The following is a 23338-nucleotide window of genomic DNA, read 5'->3' as shown; positions in this document are numbered from 1 at the left end:
GGCCACTGAGTGTATACCTGTCAAACAGATTATCTCCGACTTTTTCAAAACACTTTCAACCTTAATTTTCCAGCCACCATTACTAGTTGGATTTAATCTCATCTCAGGAACTGGATTAACACAAGAGATTCTGTGGATGCTGGAAATCCTGAGCAACACACACACAAAATGCTGGAAGAACTCAGCAGGTCAGGCAGCATCTATGGAGGGGAATAAAGTGTTGTGTTTTGGGTCGAGACCCTTTCCAGAACTAGTGAGATGTCCTCCTTCCTCAAAGAAAGGGGCTTTCCTTCCTCCACCATCAATGCTGCCCTCACCTGCATCTATTCATGTCTTCTCTTACCTTATCCACCCACCACCTCACAAGGAATAGAACTCATCTTGTCCTCACCTACCACCCCACCAGCCTCCACATCCAGCACTAATTCTCTGTAACTTCCACCATCTCCAACAGGATCCCACTACCAAGCTGATCTTTCCCTCCCCCCCCCAACTTCCTGCTTTCTGCAGGGATCATTCCCTCATGACTCCTTTGTCCATATGTCCCTCCCCACTGATCTCCTTCCTGGCACTTATCCTTGCAAGTGGAACAAATGTCACACCTGCCCCTACACTTTCTCCATCACTGTCATTCAGGGCCCCAAATAGTCCTTCCAGGTGAGTCTCACAAACACGAGGAAATCTGCAGATGCTGGAAATTCAAGCAACACACACAAAAAATGCTGGTGAACGCAGCAGGCCAGGCAGCATCTATAGGAAGAGGTACAGTCGACGTTTCGGGCCGAGACCCTTCGTCAGGACTAACTGAAAGAAGAGATAGTAAGAGATCTGTGAGCCTGTTGGGAATTATGCACTAGATCCGGTGCTCCGGGTGTGGCGTCCTGTATATCGGTGAGACCCGACGTAGATTAGGAGGCTGCTTCGCCAATCGCCTGCACTCTGTCTGCCAGAAAAAGCGGGATCTCCTGGGGAAACTACCCAATTCAATTCTACTTCCCATTCCTGTTCTGACATGTCAACCCATGGCCTCCTCCTCTGTTGCGATGAGGCCACACTCAGGTTGGAGGAGCAACACCTTATATTCTGTCTTGGTTGCCTCTAACCTGATGGCATGAATTTCAATTTCTCGATCTTCTGGCAAGTGCCCCCTCCCCTTCACCATACCCCATTCCCATTTCCCTCTCTCACCTTATCTCCTAACCCGCCCATCACCTCCCTTTGGTCCTCCTCCCCCTTCCCTTTCTTCCATGGCCTTCTGTCCTCTCCTATCAGATTCCCCCTTGTCCAGCCCTTTACCTCGCTCACCAATTGACTTCCCAACTCTTTACTTCACCCCACGCCTCTCCCAGTCCAACATATCATCTGCCACCTTGGACTTCTTCCATCCCTCCTCCTACCTTCTTACTCTGACTACTCTTCTCTTTTTCTCTAGCAGACATCCTACCCTGTGAAAACTCATTTCAGGAAGGTAGCACCATCAATTTGCGGGAGATTTCCGTAGAGGTGGGGTGTCTGCAATAGAGTAGCTCCTTAGCAGCCAGCCAGCTAGTTTAAATAACGTTAGCTATGCTAATGAACGAATGACACCTGTTAAACTCACCTCAACATGTCTTTTACAGTCTTAACCCACCATGGGCAATAGAAAAGTCACTGTTGCAAACAGTGCAGTGAACAACTCTGTCATTATTTTGACCCCTATTAGGCAGGGGTACACTTTAGTGTAGTCTGGGGTGACGTACGTTTTATATTTTGTTTGGAACACTCTGCCATGGCGCTCTCTCTCTCGCGCTCTCTCTCTCTCTCGTGGGCACTCGCGCGCTCTCAAGCGCTCTCGCTCGTGCACTCTCGCTTTCGCTCTCGTGCGTGCTCTCTCTCGTGGTCGCTCTCGCGCTCTCTCTTGCTTTTCTCTCGCTCACTCTCAAAAAAATTGATTTCCGTGATATTGTATATAATTTGCAGGCATCAGAGAACCACTATTAATATGTGGGAGACTCCTGGAATTTCCAGGAGAGGTGGGATGTCTGTTCTAGTCCTGATGAAGGGTCTTGGACCGAAACATCAACTGTTTACTCTTTTGCATAGATGCTGCCTGGCCTGCTGATTTCCTCCAGCATTTTGTGTGTATTACTCATGAACTGGATAATTTTGACTTCCAAATCTATGATGTTAGTGTCATATTTGCATATTTAGCAGTGTGATTAAGATATAATCACATAACTGGCTAAAGCAGCCATTCAACAAGGAATAAACACTGGGGGTTCAGCCTAACACACACAAAATGCTGGAGGTACTCACAGGTCAGACAGCATCTATGGAGAGGAATAAACATTCAACATTTCGGCTGAGGCCCTTCATCAGGACTGGAATGAAAGGGGGATTAAGCCAACATAAGAGGATGGGGGAGAGGAGGATTACAAGCTGGCAAGAGACAGGTGAGACCAGTGAGGGGGGAGATGGGTGGGTGGATGAATTATGAAGCTGGGAGGTGATATGTGGAAGATGTAAAGCACTAAGAAGATGGAATCTGATAGGAAAGGAGAGCCGGACATGGAAGAAAAGGAAGGAGAAGGGGCACCATTCTTTGAACAAAGAATTTCAGATTCTTGAAGTAGAGGTTGTCATGAAAGCTTCTCACACCTCGTCCTTCACATATTCTTCCTGATAAACATCTGACTTCTCTGCACTGCTTACTACTGCTTCACATTATATAGTGCACTACCTCTGTATCCACTTCAGTAATCGCAAAACTGTAGTCTCCAAACCATAAGGTGATTGGAGGGCTTGGGATGCCTTTACTCTTGAGAACTAACATTATTCACATATTTAGAATTCCTCAAACAGAATTATAAATGACACATCCAAATTCATCCGTGGTAAGGAGCAGAAATCCAGCTCAGTTGTGTTCCAGACAAGTTGAGGGGTACAAAGTGTAGATGAATCAGAGAGCTGAATTATTTGTAAAAATCTCATAAAGAATTGTCTAGCTATTTGCAGGAGAGATCTATTGAGCAGAATTATGAATAAGAATGAAGAATATCTCCTTAAGAGATTAAAAAGAGAATAGCTTTATTTGTCACATGTACATCAAAACCCAAAGGGCACAACATTAGAATTTAGAGCTGACTATTACATCACTGGTTTTTAGGGTAACAATGAAGGTCCTCCATCTCTGGTGGCATTCTGGGCTTCCTTCATCACGTCAGTAGCTTCTTCACGGTTTTTACTACTGTCAGTCATGCAAGTCCCGGGTGGAGACTAGGGAATACCATCGCACTCAGATGTAGAAGGATTCTTTCTTGCTGTTTCCGCAACAGTTTATTTTATCAGTCAGGGATTTTAACCTGGAGCCGAACCACCGAACCTGGAGGATCGTTAGTCTGACCTCTAACCTTTGACCTGTTTGGCACTGGTGACCCTACCAAGAGCCAAAGCATAACGTCCTGACTCCAACCAACCTAGCTCTCTGGGTCACTGAGGCACGCAAGCCACTAAACCCAATGACACCTTGTGGTCCTCCTGAATGAGGAGGAATTTCTTTAGCCAAAGGGTGGTGAATATGTGGAATTCATTGCCACAGGTGGCTGTGAAGGACAAGTCATTGGATATATTTAAAGAGATGCTTGGTAGGTTCTTGATTAGTGAGGGTGTCAAAGGTTACAGGAGAAAACAAGAGAATAGAGTTGAGAGGAATAATAGATCAGCCATGATCAACTCAATGGGCTGAATGGCCTAATTCTGCCCCTATGTTTCACGATCCTGTGAAACATCAAAAGCATCCATTAGTCTTGCGAGACCATGGATCTGCACCTGGAAAGTCTTCACTCTCCAGGGCGCAGGCCTGGGCAAGGTTGTATGGAAGACCGGCAGTTGCCCATGCTGCAAGTCTCCCCTCTCTATGACACCGATGTTGTCCAAGGGAAGGGCAAGGGTCAATACAGCTTGGCACCAGTGTCGTCGCAGAGCAATGTGTGGTTACGTGCCTTGCTCGAGGACACAGCACGCTGCCTCGGCTGGGGCTCGAACTCACGACCTTCAGGTCGCCAGTCGAATGCCTTAACCACTTGGCCACGTCAAACATCCAAACATACAGTGAAATGCATTGTCTGCGTCAAATCAAATCAGCGAGGATTGTTCCACACATCCAGTGCCTACAAAGCATGGCCACAACTCACTAACCCTGAATGTAGATCTTTGGAATGTGAGAGGAAACCAGAGCACCCGGAGGAAACCCACACAGTCACGGGGAGAACCTACAAACTCTTTAGGGACAGCGGCGAGAATAAAAGCCTGGATGGTGATCACTGGCACTGTGAAGTCATATGCTAACCACTACTCTACTATGCTGCCCTATACTCTACTATCCCACCCTAAGCTGCAGGAGGCGGGTACCCGGGTGACGGTCAGGAGAGGGAGAGGGAATAGGCAGCCAGTGCAGAGTACCCCTGGGGCTGTTCTCCTCAAAAATAAGTATACCGCTGTTTTGGAGACTAATGGGGGGAGGCCGCAGTGACTGGGTCCCTAAGCACTGAGTCTGGCGCTGGGGCCCTGAAGGGAAGAGGGTAGAAGAACAGTGCAGTAGTGATAAGCAATTCCATAATTTAAGGAGCAGAAAGCAGTTTTTGCGGATGTGAGGGATACGCGGAAGGTAGATTGCCTCCCTGGTGCCAGGATCAGGGATGTCTCGGATCGGGTCCATGGCATTCTACAGGGGGAGGGTGAACGGCCAGAAGTCTTGGTATGTACTGATACCACCAATATAGCTAGGAAAAAGGAGGAGGCCCTGAAGAGAGAGTATAGGGAGTTAGAGAGAAAGCCGAAAAACAGGACCATCAGGGTAGTAATCTCTGGACTGCTGCCTGTGCCACGTGCCAGTGAGAGTAGGAATAGGATGATTTGGCAGATGCATGTGTGGCTGAGGCATTAGTGCAGGGGCAGGGTTTCAGATATCTGCATCACTTCAGGGGAAGGTATGACCTGTACAAAAGGGACGGGTTGCACCTGAACCCGAGAGGGACCAATATTCTTGCAGGCAGGTTTGCTGGAACTGCCGAGGAGGGTTTAAACTAATCTGACAGGGAGATTAGAACTGGAGTGATAGGGCTGAGGGTGGGATGGTTGCTATAAAACTAGATGCAGTGTGTAGTGAGACTGTAAGGAAGGGCAGACAGACAATAGGGCAAATTGAATTAGGAGAATGGCAATTCTGGATTGGGTGTTATGTAATTATCCAGATTTGATTAGGGAGCTTAAGGTAAAAGAGCACTTCGAAGAGAATGTTCATAATATGATAGAATTCATCCTGTAGCTTGAGAAGGAGAAACCAAAATCAGATGTATCATTATTACAATGGAGAAAAGGAAATTTCAGAGGCATGAGAGAGGACCTAACATAGAAACATAGAAAACCTACAGCACAATACAGGCCCTTCGGCCCACAATGCTGTGCCGAACATATACTTACTTTAGAAATTACCTAGGGTTACCCATAGCCCTCTATTTTCCTAAGCTCTATGTACCTATCCAGCAGCCTCTTAAAAGACCCTGTTGTATCTGCCTCCACCACTGTTGCTGGCAGCCCATTCCACGCACTCACCACTCTCTGCGTAAAAAACTTACCCCGACATCTCCTCCGTGCCTAGTTCCAAGCACCTTAAAATTGTGCCCTCTCATGTTAGCCATTTCAGCCCTGGGAAAAAGCCTCTGACTATCCACACGATCAATGCCTCTCATTATCTTATACACCTCAATCTGGTCACCTCTCATCCTCCATCACTCCAAGGAGAAAAGGCCAAGTTCACTCAACCTGTCTTCATTAGGCATGCCCCACAATCCAGGCAACGTCTTTGTAAATCTGTACAAAGACCTGGCCAAAGATGATTGGAAGGGGAGACTAGCAGAGATGATGGAAGAACAGAAATAGCTGGTGTTTCTGGGAGCAGCTCGAAGGGTGCGGGAAAGATGCATACCAAAATGAAAAAGTATTCTAAAGGGAGGATGAGGCAACTGTGACTGACAAAAGAAGTCAAAGACAGCATAAAAGCTAAAGAGAGGGGATATAATATAACATAAATTAGTGGGAAGGTAGAGGATTGGGTGCTTTTAAAAATCAACAGAAGGCAACTAAAAAGGCCAGAAAGAGAGAAAAAATTAAATATGAAGTTAGCCAATAATATCAAAGAGGATACAAAACGCTTTTCAGATATATATGAGTGAAATAGAGGCGATACTAGAAATCAGACCACAGGAAAATGATGCTGGAGGGCTTTGTGGGAGGGAAGGGTTAAATTGAGTTTGGAGTAGTTTAAAAGGTTGGAAGAACATTGTGGGCTGAAGGGCCTGGACTGGGCTGTAGTGTTTTCTATTCTATGTTGTATGTTTAGGAGAGAGCATTTATTTTTGGTAATGTAAGCACAGCAATAAGTCTTGGTCAAGCACCCTTCTTTTCTCATCATAGTACTGAGGAACACACATCAAAGTTGCTGGTGAACGCAGCAGGCCAAGCAGCATCTATAGGAAGAGGCGCAGTCGACGTTTCAGGCCAAGACCCTTCGTCAGGACTGAACTGTTTACGCTTACCTGAGAGTCCAATGTCTCATTGCACTGACAGCATCTCTGGCAACCCACTCTAGAGCCGATCTATCCACCTAGATTGTCAGTTCAGTGTTCTGGAATAGGGTTTGAACCCACGGGCACCTAACCGTGGAATGGGCGCTCCCCACCAAGTCAGAGCTGGCATTGCCAGTCCAGAATATTGTGAGCTGATAGCCTCTATAAAATGGTGCATCAATCCTTTAAATAATGGTAGAGCAGTTCCGCTGGTTTTATACTAAAGTACAGAACTGTGCAGAAGTCTTGGGCACATTTATACAACTAGAGTACCTTTCGTAGTAACTTCATGTATTGCACTGTACTGGTGCTGCAAAAAAAAACAGATTTCACGACATATGTGAGTGATGATAAACCTGATTCTGATCTGGGTCTCTGTTGTGGACTGAGAGTGGGAAGGGGACAGGGAGAGGGGAATCATGGTTGGGAAAAAAGAAGGGAGAGGGGAAGGAACAGGAAGCTCCAGAGAGACATTCCGTAATGATCAATAAACTGATTGTTCGGAATTAAATTGCCTTGCCTGGTGTCTCAAGACTGGGTGTGTCTGCACCCACACCACCCCCACCCCGGGACTCCTTGTCTGCCACCTGTCCCACACCCCTCACCGGTGCTCCACCCTCACCATTCCCAATATTCTTTGCTCCCGCCAGATCTACAAACTTGCCCTCCACTCCATGTTGACAAATACAGTACTGTGCAAATGTCTTAAGGTCTCTAGCTATATATATGTTTCTAGGACTTTTGCACTGTACTGTATATGCTTCATCTGCCCTGTGTTACTGCAGTACTTCCCTTCAGTCTGCATGGAATCAACTTGTCAAATCAATTTCATGGTAAATAGTTGCAAAGAACAGGAACTAGCTAGTAACAACATATTAATCATTATCTCCCAACATCATAAGTATGTGGCTTTCAAATGTCACATTGCTGTTACACTTCACACAGTGCAGTCTTCTTTTATCCATCGCCAACTTTCATCCCCTCCTCCGCAGCTCAGTGCTGACATTCCATGAATGCTGGTGCTAGGAATGCAAGAACATTTTGTCCCTCTGGATGAGGTCACTCCTCCAAGAGGACCACAACCTTGTCATTGGATTTGGAGGCTTGCATGCCTTAATGATCTGGAGAGCTACAGTATGTTGGCTGGAGTCAGGGTCTTGTGTTTTGGCTCTAGTTAGGGTCACCCATGCCAAGCAGGTCAAAGGACAGACTGAGTGGTCCATTTCAGCTCAGGGCTAATGACTCTGACTGGTCAAAAAACAATTGTTATGGAAACATCAATGAAGAATCCTTCTATACAGACAGAGATGGAGGACCCTCATTGCTGCCCTAATGGCATACAGCGTTATGGGCAGTAAGTTAGTAATGATGTCACTGCTGATCCAGGCTCCACCTTCCCTTCTGATCCCCGTATCCCTCCATTCCCTTTGTGTCTATAAAACTACTCACCTGAGCAAAACACACAAAATGCTGGAGGAACTCAACAGGTCAGGCAGCATCCATGGAGGGGAATAAACAGTCGATATTTTGGGCGGAGACCCTTCATCAGGACTGGAAAGGAAGGGGGAGGAAGCCAGATTAAGAAGCTAGGTGGTTGGGGAAGTGGGGGGGGTGGATCGAGTACAAAGCTGACAGGGGATGGGCGGAAGTGCTGAAGAAGAAGGAATCTGATAGGAAAATGCAGTCATGGGTGACAGCAAATGAGGAAGGGCACCAGAGGGAGGTGATGGGCAGCTGAAGAGAAGGGATGAGAGGGAAGCCAAAATGAGGAATGGAAAGAGAGGAGAGGGAGAGAAATTGCCAGAAGTTAAAGAAATTGATGTTTATGCCATCAGGTTGGGGGCTACCCAAACAGAATATGAGATGTTGCTTCTCCAACCTGAGAGTGGCCTTATCATGACCACGGAAGAGGCTGTAGACCAAAATGTCAGAATGGGAATGGGTTGTAGAATTAAACTGGGGGGCCACTGGGAAACCTTTAGTCCTGAATATGCTCCACAAATGAGTAAGAATGGCAGCTTCCACTGCTCTGCAACCTTCTAAGTGAAGTAATTTCTGACTGAGTGGAAACATGCCGCACTTTATCCTCCTAGTTCTAGATTCTTGCCGCCTCAGAACCTGCCATATTCCACCAAGGTATCTCACCCAAGTTGTCATCATCCATCTGTATGAATGGCCTGAAGTTCTGGATTGTGTGTTTCGAGTGGAGAGGGTGAGGGGGCATGTCGTAACTGCACAGATCCTTGTCAAGCTCAGAAGTCACTTGGGCTTGGCTCCCAGCATTGTTCACTAGGTAGGCCTCAGAAGCTCTGCTCAGCCTCAGAGAGAGCGAACGTTTGCCTTGAAAGTCATTCCCTATTGGCAGTGTTAAACACATTTATGGCAGAGGCTGAGCACGTACTACTGCTTCATTGAATTAGTACCACAAACCTGGGATGGACAACTTCTGAACAATTGATAAACCCAAGAGATTCTGCAGATGCCGGAAATCCAGATTAAACACACACGTAAGGCTGGAAGAGCTCAGAAGGTCAGGCAACATCTATGGAAAGAAATAAACAGATGATGTTTTAGACTACTCCTGAAGGCTACTGGCTCACCTCTTCTATTCTCCTCATCTGTCTATCACTCTCCCTTTGGTGCCCCTTCTTTTCCCCTTCTCTCCATTGTCCTCTCCTATCACATTCCTTCTTCTTCAGCTCTTCACCTCTTCCACCTATCACCTCCCAGCTTCTTACTTCATCATCCTCCCCCAGAAAAATTTACCAAGAACAATCGTAGTCATGGAAAGACCATGACTGCCCACGTCATGCAACACGACACATAATCAACAAACTAGCCAGAGTGGAGAATGTGTAGCCTCTCTTCAATCCAACTGGACCACACCGATGCAAGTAATGGATTGAGTTTGTTTTCTTACCCTCCACTTTCTCGATTTTTCTAGAGAAATAGATGATAAAATGGAGGGCCAATGTAGGAGGGCAGGGTTAGCTTGATCTTAGAGTGGGTTAAAAGATCAGAACAACATTGTGAGCTGAAGGGACTGTACTGTGCTGGAATGATCCATGTAAATTGTTTTGCTTTCATTAGGAGAACTTTCACCAATTCTGCCCTCTCCATTCTTCAAACCAGTTGTCACTTGGGCTATAATTCTTTGTTTTTCTATGGCTTGTTTGCTGGGAGTCATGCACCCTATGCCACCTCCATCTGACCAATCAGAAGACCATAAGACCATAGGAGCAGAATAAGGCCGTTCATACATTTACAATAGTGGATAAATTTCCCTGAAATTCCTCTGTCTCTTGTTGTTTGCTCCAGTTTTAGAAGAAATCAATATCTCTAATGTTTTTATTAATTCTTCTTTTTTTAAAAACAGTATTTAATTAAAACCAATTAAAGTGACTCATTTTGGTTATATACCAACAAAATTGTTGGCAAAATAACAACCCAATTAAAACCTGCCAGTACACAGCTAGCCAATTAACAGGCCACCTCCTGGCTGATTGTGGTATAAATTTATTTGTACCACATTCGCCCACCTGACAATAATAACTGCATCGCAAAGGGTAATTAAGTTTTATTTCAAATGTCTTGTGTTTTGCACTTTGAAGCCAGCCCTGCTTCCTTTGTCTTTCCTGTATTCCTCTGCCTTCCATGTCAGCAGGGATTTCCCAAGCTTCTGCCAATTCTGTAGGGTTTTCCCTGTTCTGGTGCAGTGCACGGGCAGGTCAGGAGAGACCAGGAACTATCTTAGCTCTTGGTCTTCCCCCTTGTCCCTTGGTGTAATTGGTGCTTCTTATCTCTTCAAAAGGCAGTTCCACCACGAGCCTTGAAAGTCCAACCGGTAACAAGTACCGCTTAGCAACTTATTGTTTCTAAAACACATTCAACTTAGGTAAATTAGTTTGCAATATTAACATTTTACTTAGGGTAGTGCAATGTCTATTGGCCTTAAATGTTTGTTCTTGAGAAAGTGATGCTGAGCCATCTTCTTGAACATCATCTACGGTATTGGGCAAAAGTCTTAGGCATATATATATATAGCCAGGGTAATAAGACTTTTACACAGTCACTGTGGAGCAGAGAGTGAGTTTGTAAATCCGGCAGGAGCAAAGGAAGATAATGTTGAGGGTTGAGTGCCATGGGAGGGGTATGGATCAGATGGCAGAGGAGTGCCAGGGGCAGGGTGAGGGTTGGGTGCAGGCACACCCAGCCTTGAGACACCAGGCATTCGATTCTAAACAACTGGTTTATTGGTCATTACAGAATGTCTCTCTGGTACTTCCCACTCCCTCCCCTTCTCCCTTCCCCTTTTCCCAACCGTGATTCCCCTCTCCCTGCCCCCTTCCCACTCTCAGTCCACAATAGAGACCCAGAGCAGAATCAGGTTTATCATCACTCACGTACGTCATTATATTTGTTTTTGTTTTGCGGCAGCTGTACAGTGCAATATATAAAATTACTGAATTACTACAGTACTCTGCAAATGTTTTAAGCACCCTAGCTACATATACGGTATATATGTGCATAAGTCTTACACACAGTAGTGTATGTTCAAGGGCATCTGCCTGCAAGAACATTCTCAAAGAATATAGACAATTGGCTCATTCAGAAAATCAGGAGACATGCGATCCTTGGCTACATGGATTCAGAACTGACTTGCCCTGAGAAGGCAGAGGGTGGTAGGAGACAGATTGTATTCTGTCTGGAGGTCATTGACAGGTGATGTTCCGCAGGGACCTGTTTGTGGGACCCATGCTCATCGTAAATTTTATAAATGACTTAGATAAGAAAATGGAAGGGTGGGTTAGTGTTTTTGCAGATGAGACAAAGGTTGGTGGTGTTATGGATAGTGTAGAAGGTTGTCATAGGTTACAACTGGACATTGATAGGATGCAGAACTTGGCTGAGAAATGGCAAATGGAGTTGAATTCAGAAAAGTGTGAAGTGATTCACTTGGGTAGGTAAAACTTGAAGGCAAAGTACAGCACTAATGGCAGGATTCTTAATAGTGTGGAAGAACAGAGAGATCTTGGGCTCCAAGTCCATAGATACCTCAAAGTTGCCATGCAATTAATAGGATGGTGAAGAAGGTGTAAGGAGTGTTGGCCTTCACTAATCGGGGGATTGAGTTCAAGAGCCATGAGGTAATGTTGCAGCTCTATAAAACCCTGGTTACAGCACACTTGGATGAGGAAGCTTTAGAGAGGGTGCAGAGGAGATTTGCCTGACTGCTGCTGGGAGTTATCTACAGGCCCCCATACAGTAGCCTGGATATAGGGTGCAAGTTAAATCAAGAGTTAAAATTGGCATGTCACAAAGGTAATACTACGGTTGTTATAGGGGATATCAACATGCGGGTAGACTGGGAAAATCAGGTTGGTACTGGACCCCAAGAAAGGGAGTTTGTGGAGTGCCTCAGAGATGGATTCTTAGAGCAGCTTGTATTAGAGCCTACCAGGGAGAAGGCAATTCTGGATTTAGCGTTGTGTAATGAGCCAGATTTGATAAGGGAACTCGAGGTAAAGGAGCCATTAGGAGGTAGTGACCATAATATGATGTTTTAATCTACAATTTGAGAGGGAGAACGGAAAATCGGAAGTGTCAGTATTACAGTTGAACAAAGGGGACTATGGACCTATGAGGGAGGAGCTGGACAAAGTTGACTGGAAAGATATCCTAGCAGGGATGTCAGTGGAACAACAATGGCAGGTATTTCTGGGAATAATACAGAAGGTGCAGGATCAGTTCATTCCAAAGAGGAAGAAAGATTCTAAGGGGAGTAAGGGGCGATTGTGGATGACAAGGGAAGTCAAGGACAGTATAAAATTAAAAGAGAGGAAGTATAACATAACAAGGATGAACGGGAAGCTAGAGGATTGGGAGACTTTTAAGGAGCAACAGAAGATAACTAAAAAGGCAATACTGGAGGAAAAGATGAGATACGAAGGTAAGCTAGCCAAGAATATAATGGAGGATAGTAAAAGCTTCTTTAGGTATGTGAAGAGGAAAAAATTACTTAAGACCAAAGTTGGGCCCTTGAAGACAGAAACGGGTGAAATTATTATGGGGAATAAGGAAGTGACAGACGGCTGAACAGGTACTTTGGATCTGTCTTCACTAGGGAAGACACAAACAATCTCCCAGGTGTAATAGTGGCCAGAGGACCTAGGGTAACGGAGGAACTGAAGGAAATTTGCATTAGGCAGAAAATGGCGTTGGATAGACTGATGGGACTGAAGGTTGATAAATCCCCAGGGCCTGATGGTCTGCATCCCAGGGTACTTAAGGAGTTGGCTCTAGAAATCGTGGACGCATTGGTAATCATTTTCCAATGTCCTATAGATTCAGGATCAGTTCCTGCGGATTGGAGGGTAGCTAATGTTATCCCACTTTTTAAGAAAGGAGGGAGAGAGAAAACAGGCAATTATAGACCAATTAGTCTGACATCAGTGGTGGTGAAGATGCTCGCATCAACTATAAAAGATGAAATAGCGGCATATTTGGATAGCAGTAGCAGGATAGGTCTGAGTCAGCATGGATTTACGAAGGGGAGATCATGCTTGACTAATCTTCTGGAATTTTTTGAGGATGTAACTATGAAAATGGACATGGGAAAGCCAGTGGATGTCGTGTACCTGGACTTTCAGAAAGCCTTTGATAAGGTCCCACATAGGAGGTTAGTGGAGAAAATTAGAGCACATGGTATTGGGGGTAGGGTACTGACATGGATAGAAAATTGGTTGGCAGACAGGAAACAAAGAGTCGGGATTAAGGGGTCCTTTTCAGAACGGCAGGCAGTGACTAGTGAGGTACCACAAGGCTCGGTGCTGGGACCGCAGCTATTTACAATATACATTAATGATTTAGATGAAGGGATTAAAAGTAACATTAGCAAATTTGCAGATGACACAAAGCTGGGTGACAGTGTGAAATGTGAGGAGGATGTTATGAGAATACAGGGTGACTTGGACTGGTTGGGTGAGTGAGCAGATGCATGGCAAATGAAGTTTAATGTGGATAAATGTGAGGTTACCCACTTTGATAGCAAGAACAGGAAGGCAGATTACTACCTGAATGGTGTCAAGTTAGGAAAAAGGGAAGTACAACGAGATCTGGGTGTCCTTGTTCATCAGTCACTGAAAGTAAGCAAACAGGTACAGCAGGCAGTAAAGAAAGCTAATGGCATGTTGGCCTTCATAACAAGGGGAGTTGAGTATAGGAGCAAAGAGGTCCTTCTGCAGTTGTACAGGGCCCTGGTGAGACCACACCTGGAGTATTGTGTGCAGTTTTGGTCTCCAAATTTGAGGAAGGACATCCTTGCTATGGAGGGAATGCAGCGTAGGTTCACTGGGTTAATTCCAGGGATGGCGGGAATGTCATATGTTGAAAGATTGTAGCGACTGGGCTTGTAAACACTGGAATTTAGAAGGATGAGAGGGGATCTGATTGAAACATATAAGATTATTAAGGGATTGGACACGCTAGAGGCAGGAAACATGTTCCCAATGTTGGTGAAGTTCAGAACTAGAGGCCACAGTTAAAGAATAAGGGGTAGACCATTTAGAACGGAGTTGAGGAAAAACTTTTTCACACAGAGAGTTGTGGATCTGTGGAATGCTCTGCCTCAGAAGGCAGTGGAGGCCAATTCTCTGGATGCCTTCAAGAAAGAGTTAGATAGAGCTCTTAAAGATAGCGGAGTCAATGGGATATGGGGAGAAGGCAGGAACGGGGTACTGATTGTGAATGATCAGCCATGATCACAGTGAATGGTGGTGCTGGCTTGAAGGGCCAAATGGCCTACTCCTGCACCTATTGTCTGTTGCTGTCTGGATTAGAAAGCATGGCTTATTAGGAGAGATTTGTTGAGCTAGGGCTTTTTTCTTTGGACTGAATGAGGATGAGATAGAGATGTATAAGATATTAAGAGGCACATACAAAGCGAACAGCCAGCACCTTTTGCCCAGGACAGCAATGGCCAGTACCAAAGGACATCCTTTTCAGCTGAGTGGAGGAAAGGTTAGGGGAGATGCCAGAAAGAGTGGCATAATTTTAAGGTGATTTGAGGAAAGTGTAGGGGAAGAGGTCAGATGTATGTTTTTCCAGAGAGTGGCGAGTGTGTGGAACTTGCTGCCAGGGATGATGGTAGAGGCAGATACATTAGATAGGCACATGGATGATAGAAAAATCTTCTCTGTGGATTGTCACCTTGTCGTGGTGGAGAAGCTTGTGTGGTCCTGTGATCCCGAGAGCGATGCCATCTGGAGCTATGCTCCTGGTAGGGTCACCCATGGTGGTAAGGTCAAGGGTGAGGTCCCTGACAAAGAACAATCTAACCAAGACCTCAACGGTGGAACAGGCGGACCAAGTTACTTTGAACTCAACGGCTGTGAAGGCGGATGAAGGCTGCAACAAATCCATCAGCTCCAATCGTCGTGGTTTCCATGCCATTGGAATCAGTTGGTTGATTTGTGAAGTATCGTGTGCTTCTTGGAGTGCAACATCAAGTACACGTTAAACAAATACACGCACAGGCATCTTTGCTCTGTGGGCCACTTCTTCAGAACGAAGACCATCATCCTCGACCTCGAGGGATAGCCACGACGACGACGACGATAGAAAAATGGAGGGCTATGCAGATAAAGCATCACATTGATCTTGGATTAGGTTAAAAGGTCAGAAATCTCGAATTTAACACTAAATTCCAACATCTGAAAATTGGTCAAGTTTTGTCTGAACTCTCTTTAAGAGTTAAGGGACGAGACACTTTGAGCTCACAATTTCCATAGAGATGCAGTAGATGTCTGTGGCATTCAGAATTGTGGTGCCTGTCTTTCCTGCCTATCTCCATAAGATTGTGTTTGCTGTTCTGCTTTCACTGTAATACCCTGTCATTAAAGGATACCAGATGTTTGAAAGGGGTTTTTATGGATCTATTTTGCTCTCTCTAACTTTATTCTGAATTTAAGAGCCTGCGATTAACATTCTCGTAACCGTTCAAGTAATAAAAAAACTGATTTTCTAAACAATCTGCTCAGTCTTTCAATTAGCTCACCAAATGTCTCAAGCAATAAAAACTCTGCCCAGCAACCACTCTTATCACAGAAGATTTACAGAAATTTACAGCACAGACAGAGGCCATTTGGGTCATCAGGCCCTTGATAGAAGTTTAGCTCCAGATGAATTTTCTTCTACTTTGCTTCAATCTCACTTTTCATTTTCATGTCCCTAGGTGTCAACATTTCTCTAGACCTATCCTGGGCCCAACATACCGATCCAATTACAAAGAAGGAACATCAACGGCTATTCATATTTCATTAGGAGTTTGAAGAGACTTGGTATGTCATCGAAGACCCTTGCAAATTTCTACAAATATATAGTGGAGAGCATTCTGACTGGTTGCATAACTGTCTGGTATGAAGGTAGCGGTGGTGGGGGGGGGGTCACTGCACAGGACTTGACAAAAAACTGTAGAGGTCTGAAAACTCAGGCAGCTCCATCATGGCCAGTAGACTCCTCAGCACCAAAGACATCTTCAAAAGATGCAGCCTCAAAAACACAACATCAATCACTGGCGCCCCATCACCCAGGACTTTCCCTCTTTTCATTGCTGCCATCAGAGATTAACATAGAAACATAGAAACATAGAAAATAGGTGCAGGAGTAGGCCATTCGGCCCTTCTAGCCTGCACCGCCATTTATTATGATCATGGCTGATCATCCAACTCAGAACCCCGCCCCAGCCTTCCATCCATACCCCCTGATCCCCGTAGCTACAAGGGCCATATCTAACTCCCTCTTAAATATAGCCAATGAACTGGCCTCAACTATTTCCTGTGGCAGAGAATTCCACAGATTCACCACTCTCTGTGTGAAGAAGTTTTTCCTAATCTCGGTCCTAAAAGGCTTCCCCTTTATCCTCAAACTGTGGCCCCTCGTTCTGGACTTCCCCAACATCGGGAACAATCTTCCTGCATCTAGCCTGTCCAATCCCTTTAGGATTTTATACGTTTCAATCAGATCCCCCCTCAATCTTCTAAATTCCAACGAGTACAAACCCAGTTCATCCAGTCTTTCTTCATATGAAAGTCCTGCCATCCCAGGAATCAATCTGGTGAACCTTCTTTGTACTCCCTCTATGGCAAAGATGTCCTTCCTCAGATTAGGGGACCAAAACTGCACGCAATACCCCAGGTGTGGTCTCACCAAGGCCTTGTACAACTGCAGTAGTACCTCCCTGCTCCTGTACTCGAATCCTCTTGCTATAAATGCCAGCATACCATTCGTCTTTTTCACCGCCTGCTGTACCTGCATGCCCACTTTCAATGACTGGTGTATAATGACACCCAGGTCTCGTTGCACCTCCCCTTTTCCTAATCGGCCACCATTCAGATAATAATCTGTTTTCCTATTTTTGCTACCAAAGTGGATAATTTCACATTTATCCACATTAAATTGCATCTGCCATGAATTTGCCCACTCACCCAACCTATCCAAGTCACTCTGCATCCTCTTAGCATCCTCCTCACAGTTAACACTGCCACCCAGCTTCGTGTCATCCGCAAACTTGGAGATGCTGCATTTAATTCCCTCATCCAAGTCATTAATATATATTGTAAACAACTGGGGTCCCAGCACTGAGCCTTGCGGTACCCCACTAGTCACCGCCTGCCATTCTGAAAAGGTCCCGTTTATTCCCACTCTTTGCTTCCTGTCTGCTAACCAATTCTCCACCCACACCAATACCTTACCCCCAATACCGTGTGCTTTAAGTTTGCACACTAATCTCCTGTGTGGGACCTTGTCAAAAGCCTTTTGAAAATCCAAATATACCACATCCACTGGTTCTCCCCTATCCATTCTACCAGTTACATCCTCAAAAAATTCTATGAGATTCGTCAGACATGATTTTCCTTTCACAAATCCATGCTGACTTTGTCCGATCATTTCACTGCTTTCCAAATGTGCTGTTATCACATCTTTGATAACTGACTCCAGCAGTTTCCCCACCACCGACGTTAGGCTAACCGGTCTATAATTCCCCGGTTTCTCTCTCCCTCCTTTTTTAAAAAGTGGGGTTACATTAGCCACCCTCCAATCCTCAGGAACTAGTCCAGAATCTAACGAGTTTTGAAAAATTATCACTAATGCATCCACTATTTCTTGGGCTACTTCCTTAAGCACTCTAGGATGCAGACCATCTGGCCCTGGGGATTTATCTGCCTTCAATCCCTTCAATTTACCTAACACCACTTCCCTACTAACATGTATTTCGCTCAGTTCCTCCATCTCACTGGACCCTCTGTCCCCTACTATTTCTGGAAGATTATTTATGTCCTCCTTAGTGAAGACAGAACCAAAGTAATTATTCAATTGGTCTGCCATGTCCTTGCTCCCCATAATCAATTCACCTGTTTCTGTCTGCAGGGGACCTACATTTGTCTTTACCAGTCTTTTCCTTTTTACATATCTATAAAGCTTTTACAGTCAGTTTTTATGTTCCCCGCCAGTTTTCTCTCATAATCTTTCTTCCCCTTCCTAATTAAGCCCTTTGTCCTCCTCTGCTGAACTCTGAATTTCTCCCAGTCCTCAGGTGAGCCACTTTCTCTGGCTAATTTGTATGCTTCTTCTTTGGAATTGATACTACCCCTAATTTCTCTTGTCAGCCACGGGTGCACTACCTTCCTTGATTTATTCTTTTGCCAAACTGGGATGAACAATTGTTGTAGTTCATCCATGCAACCTTTAAATGCTTGCCATTGCATATCCACCGTTAATCCTTTAAGTGTCATTTGCCAGTCTATCTTAGCTAATTCACGTCTCATACCTTCAAAGTTACCCCTCTTTAAGTTCAGAACCTTTGTTTCTGAATTAACTATGTCACTCTCCATCTTAATGAAGAATTCCACCATATTAAGTACAAGAGCAAGAAGACACACATTCAACATTTTAGGAACAGCTTCTTCCCCTCCGCTATCAGATTTCTGAACGGTCTATTAACCCTTGAACACAATGTTTTCTCTTTTTGTGTACAATTTATTCTATATAAATGTAGTATTTATACAATAGATTTACAGTATACTGTGCCGACCATGTAACCTACACGAGAAACTGCCTAGAATTTCCTAACCACATAGCCCACTATTTTCCTAAGCTCCATGTACCTATCTAAGAATCTCTTATAAGACTCTATTGTATCTGCCTCTACCAGCGTTGCTGGCAGTGTATTCCATGCACCCACCACTCTGTGTATGAAAAACTTACCTCTGACATCCCTGTTGTACCCACTCCCAAGCACCTTAAAACTATGCCCCCTCATGTTAGCCATTTCAGCCTTGGGAAAAAGCCTCTGATTATCCACACAATCAATGCCTTAATGACATTTTCCAGACAGCAAATGAAGGTATCTTTTTTACCTCTTGAACGTCTGTTTTTCACCTTAAGTCTGTTTCTGGGACTGTTAGAGCCAGCAATTTACAGTTTGGAGATCGTTTGAGTGATACAGTGCTTTGCTGTCTTCAGGAAGATTCCGGGAAGCCAGACGGCCTTGAAACTTCAAGACATTCGATTCCATTTTGCCAATTAAACCATCGAGGAAGATTGAAATATTGAGGCAAAAGCAGAAGGTGAGCGAGTGTCAGCACCGACGACCTGCCTTTTGATCGCTGCTGGAGAAGGAGTGAGTGAGCAGCATATTGCTGTGAGGCTCACTGTGGCAGCTGGGTAGGCTCCTCTGCCTCGAATGGAGTCTCTCTCTTTCGATGAATATTGGGGATGTCATAGGATGGCATCATGGTTCTGTGTTTATGGATTGGACTATTGCGTTTATGCGCTGTGGACTTTTTTCAAAGTTTTGGTCTTATATTGTGTGTTTTTTTTATCATCTGCTCTCCCTTTTCCATTTTGTTTTGCGAGGGAAGAGTGCTGGGTGTTGATGTTCTGTTAGTTTTTTGTGCAGGGGAGGGGTTGTTTTTTGGGGGTCAATATTCCTATTCCATTTTGTGCAATGGGGTTGGTTAGGGGTTTGATGATTGGGATGCCGTTCCCGTTTGTATGGGGGGGGGCTGGGTTTGAAGTTTGTCACTGAATGACTTTTGTGTTCTTTCTTTGTTTTGTGGGTATCTGGAGAAGACAAATTTCAGAGTTGTATATGGATATATGCTTTGATAATAAGTATACCTTTGAAACTTTGATATATATATATATATATATGTAGCTGGTGCATATCACAAGGTATATGGAGGAATCTAAGGTGGGGGCTTACATGGGAGGCAGGGTTTGAGGGTCGGCACAACGTTGTGGGCCGAAGGGCCTGTACTGTGCTGTACTATTCTATGTTCTATGTTCTAAGTCTTGGTTATGCGACCGCTGATACCAGGCAGACAATCTCTGAAGAGTATTGATCATGGCTGGGGGTCACCCATCTTGTAAAGACACTGCCCAGAAGAAGGCAATGGCAAACCACTTTTGTAGAAACATTTGCCAAGAACGATCATGGTCAAAGACCATGAATGCTTGATTGACTACATAATACGTCATTGGTGTTGTTCTCTAATGTTGGCAATTTTCATCCAAACGTTTTGCCGCCATGCAAAGAGATATCGTCAGTGCGCTTTTAATTGTGGTGTGTCCTCCAAATGCTTGGCCTTTATATACTTTTCAATCAGTTAATTGGATGTCATTTTGGAAACTCAGTTGCGATGTGGGGAGGAATACTCGTCACTGATTGGCTGTGTGGTGAACTTCATGCATTGAGGTCTGGAATTTTGCTCGTATCAGCTCATAAGATTGAGGTCTACGTGTTTGTTTACAGAATTTCTCAGAAAAACCATGCTTCTAAGAGTTCCCTTGCATGCCACAGGTTTGCTTGCGCCATGACTTTTACTCATGCCCAGTCAAATATGTGCCCCTCTCAATCTTCATTGGTAGAGACTAAGGAGGGTTGGTCATGCCACTTGGAAATGACAGCCCGCCTGCTCCAAGAGCACAGAATTTCAGTTGTGCACAAGCCTACTGCAATGTTGAGGAGAGTACTTTGCAGACCAAAAGAACGAACCAAGCTATTGGACAAGAACAATGTGGTCTACAAAATCCAGTGCGGGATCTGCACCAAATACTACGTCAGCCAAACCGGGAGAAACTATCCACTAGGATCCATGAATTTCAACTGGCTGTAAAGCGGTGTGACCAACTCTTCCTCGTCTCTATCCTTCATCAGAACTTACTGTTTTTGTGATATTAAACCTGATTATGATTAGAATTCTTTGTTAAATGTACAGGTATTTTCATTCACACAATGTGGATATCCTTCGCATTTATTGTTCATCTCTAAGACTCTTCCGAACTGAGCGGAGTTAAGAGACAAAACACTGGCGAGTAGGGACTCACATATTGATCACACCAGGTATAACTGCCTAACTTCCCTTCCGAACCTTCCTGGATTTGAACTCACTCATGGCCCAGATCTCTGAATGTTAATTCAGTGATTTAACCATTATGCCATCATGCCTTTGGATCTTGGAGGGGCTATGATCTTGTTGAAATACACTGGCTTCTATCAGTGAGAAACACTGCAAACTTGTATGATCGATCCTGATGGACATTAGAAGGTAAATTCACCTACACACAAGAGGTTCTGCAGGTTCTGGAAATCCGGAGTAACACACACAAAATGCCAGAGGAACACAGCAGGTCAGGCAGCACCTATGGAGAGAATAAACAGTCGACGTTTCATGTAAAATCCCTTCTTCAGGACTGTAAATTCATCTGCTTGGTGAATGTGGAGCAGTTTCCCCATCATTGACAGTTCCTGAATCACGATCCTCAGTCTGAATTCCAAGGGATAAAGTGACATTATTTCTCCCAGTAGCATGGCCTTTTGATCTCATCCCTTCACAGTCTGAAGTATGTTTTTTATTTAAATATTAATTCATCAAAGAAGAAACATACTATAAAGTTAGTGAGTAGTGATAACTGGGACTGCGGCTCTGACAACAGTAGGATACAGTCCCTTTGATCTGTCTAAATCTGGATAATTTAAACTGACAGTTCCCACTCTTAATACATATCTCTTTTCCTTCTTTAAGATTAAGCACTGATCTTTCAGTAAAGTAATCATCTTTAATTCCAGCATCTCAGCTTAAAGCAAATGGCCATTGATTTTGGAGGCAGGGACACTGTTTATTTCCCTTCCCGTGTTTAGTCTTGAGGTCGGGATAAACGCATTTGGTCCACAATCACCAAAGGGATGTAAAGTGTACGCCCTAGTTTATTAAATCCAGATGCATTACTGCCTCCCCCAACCCGTTCCCTAAGTTGTTTCTGGGCTTGCTTCGGCTTTTGAGGGAGATTGGAAGTAGAATGCATGCGAAGAAGAGGGAGAGAGGGAGACAGAGAGAGAGAAGGATGGAGACAGATAGATAGATAGATAGAGAGAGAAAAAGTGGGGGAGAGAGGATGTGATAGAGAGAGAGGGGAGGGAGGGGAAAGAGGAGGGAGTGAGAGAGAGAGAGAGAAAATGACAGAAACAGAAAGGCATTCTTTGTTGTTTACATAATTCATTATTAGTTATATGTAAGAAGTACATGAATGACCTACATCATTACACCGCCATGTTATATGTGAGCGCCTCGCTGAAGTAAAACTAAGATATTTCTGAGCTCTTGTGTTTTTCTCTTGATTAATTTCTGGAGTTACAAAACATATCATTCTTCCCATGTGCCTGATTGAGCATTCTTTGATGTTTACGTAATTCATTTTGGATTATATGTAAGAAGTACATGAATGACCTACATCATTACACCACCATGTTATATGTGAGCACCTCACTAAGTACCCAAGTTATTCCCGAGCTCCCGTGTTTTTCTTTCTGTTAGTATTTGTAGTTACAAAACATAACAGTGGTGATGATGTAGTTTTAAAATGGACCCGAGATGACGACCTACATGTTGAAGTGCAGCATATTTATTTTTCTTTGCGAGGAGAGAGATAGCCATTTGAATTTTTTTAAAAAAGCTTGCAAGGGGAAAGAAATGCTTGAGTTTTAAAAAAAGACAGAAAGTGACTGAAATTCATGGGGTAATAAACAGTGGTAATAATAATAAATTTTTAAAAAGAAGAAATGGTTGGCTACATCAGAAAGATAGATGTGTTTGATTGCTCAATAGATAACTGGATGATGTATACTGAATAAATTAAGGTGTATTTTGAAATAGCTGATGAAAAGTGCGTGCCAGTGTTACTGAGTGCAATAGGTGGAAAGGCATACAGCTGGTTTGGACATTTAACTGCTCCAACCAAATGAGCCAAAGTGACCTGATATCATGAACGTAATGCAGGAACACTTAGATTCAAAACCATTGTTGATTGCAGAACACTTTAGATTTCATAAATGAAATTAAAAGGAAGAGGATTCAATTTCAGCTTACATGGCCAAACTGAAGAAATCGTCCGAGCACTGTTCAAAGTTCACAGTACATTTATTATCAAAGAATGTATAAATTATACAGCCTTGAGAATTATTTGCTTACAGGTACCCACAAAGGAAGAAACTCGAGAGAATCCATTTGAAAAACAAAAAAAAGAACGACACCCAATGCGCAAGAGAAAGGAAAAAAAAAACAACAATTCATGCGAACAATAGAAGAGAGCAACAAGATTTTAGTGATGGACTTAATGATGCTCTGAGAGATTGTTTAGTTTGTGGAATCTTACAAGAAAGCATTCAAAAATGG

General features: G+C 44.1%; 1 long non-coding RNA gene across 1 annotated transcript in view; it reads left to right on the top strand.

Annotated features, from left to right (window-relative positions):
- LOC134355781 (uncharacterized) overlaps positions 1–19571 on the top strand; it is a 106012-nt gene extending 86441 nt beyond the window's left edge. The window contains exons 3-4 of the long non-coding RNA XR_010020187.1: positions 15838–15943; positions 19128–19571. This is a non-coding gene — a long non-coding RNA (uncharacterized LOC134355781). The remainder of the gene's footprint in view (positions 1–15837; positions 15944–19127) is intronic.
- Positions 19572–23338: the final 3767 nt, after the last annotated feature.

The sequence above is a fragment of the Mobula hypostoma genome, chromosome 13, assembly GCF_963921235.1.
Source record: "Mobula hypostoma chromosome 13, sMobHyp1.1, whole genome shotgun sequence".
Lineage (NCBI taxonomy): Eukaryota > Metazoa > Chordata > Chondrichthyes > Myliobatiformes > Myliobatidae > Mobula > Mobula hypostoma.
Note: the sequence above shows the minus strand (reverse complement) of the source record. Positions and strands in the feature narration are given on the sequence as shown.